The following is a 1,186-nucleotide window of genomic DNA, read 5'->3' as shown; positions in this document are numbered from 1 at the left end:
TTGAACTATACCCTATCTGTACTGTACATAGAAAATTTTTGTAGATAAAATCAAGGCTTGTTTAATTATGACACGAGGGTAAACTATATACCAAATGTTACATTCTTAGTTGCCTTTAATTTCAGAGGCTTTGTAAGAGAATCCCTCCTGTTCATCATAACAGGCCTTGTTTTTGTCGTATTTTGTGGCTGAAAAAGCAGCCTTGCTTCTTCAGATATTGTAGTTATTTGGATGTATAATAGTTTAGCAAGATGTTACTTTTTGTAAGACATCAAATGTTTAAAAAAGTGCATCAGCAACTTGTACTAAATACTGCAGTGTCCCTTTATAAAAGGTCAGACTAAAACTGACAACTTGTACAGTGAAGCCTGACATTTGGATATTTTGAAGTTTTTCATAAATCATAGAATATAGTATATGGTGTAGTTTAGCTTTTTAGGTAAAGGTATGTTTTCTCATTAGTGCATTTCTTATTGCTGATTGCTGTGAAAACGAGCAGATCAGCTTTCCATTCTCTCTTTATGCAGATCATGATAACCTGTAGAGTAGAATACAATCATTTGTGCTATGTTTTAATTTTCTAAAGCACCTTGATGACAGTGAGTGTTAAGTGGTGAAGCATCCTCTATTGAATTACCCTTCCAAAAAGTTTCTGTCAAGTCTAAATATACATAGGTAAGATAAAACTATGATTTAATATGGGTTTGGCAGAAAAAGCTTCCCTTTATCTTTCCCCAAAGGGATACTGCAGTTGTTATATACCCGTAGGCACCACAATAAGAACTGAGACACCAAATTAAGGTTTTATACACACCAGTTCCCCAGTAAATGAAAAAATTAACAAAAAAATAGATGTCATATGTTAAATGCTCATTGCAAACAATCATTTTGCATTCCTGCAAATAAAATTGTTTTATACTGTAAGCTGGAGGCAAGTGTAACTTATTTTTGTAATAAAGTTTTTATTTTTTTTATGTGTCATTAATATAAATATGTGTTAGTGCAGAAATCTTCTGGTTTAAAAACACATGCACACACATTTCAGTATGTTTACTTGTATTTACATTTTTTAGAATAGTGGTTTCCAGTAGTCTGTCTCACATTAATTGAATTTTTGTTACCTTAATAAATCATTTTAGTATATTGTATGTCAATTACTGGGATAGCTGGGACGTAAAGTGTAATT

The 1,186-nt window shown here is 31.7% G+C and overlaps 1 protein-coding gene across 6 annotated transcripts in view; it reads left to right on the top strand.

Moving 5' to 3' along the window:
- Positions 1 to 972, top strand: part of SYNCRIP (synaptotagmin binding cytoplasmic RNA interacting protein) — a 29,227-nt gene extending 28,255 nt beyond the window's left edge. For all 6 annotated transcript variants that reach the window (XM_061623275.1, XM_061623274.1, XM_061623273.1 and 3 more), the window contains exon 12: positions 1 to 972. This exon is cut by the window's left edge. The gene's annotated coding sequence lies outside the window, so the exon portion shown is untranslated.
- Positions 973 to 1,186: the final 214 nt, after the last annotated feature.

This window comes from Rhineura floridana, chromosome 4 (assembly GCF_030035675.1).
Source record: "Rhineura floridana isolate rRhiFlo1 chromosome 4, rRhiFlo1.hap2, whole genome shotgun sequence".
NCBI lineage: Eukaryota > Metazoa > Chordata > Lepidosauria > Squamata > Rhineuridae > Rhineura > Rhineura floridana.
The sequence above is the reverse complement of the archived record's forward strand: the minus strand, read 5'-3'. Positions and strand labels throughout refer to the sequence as shown.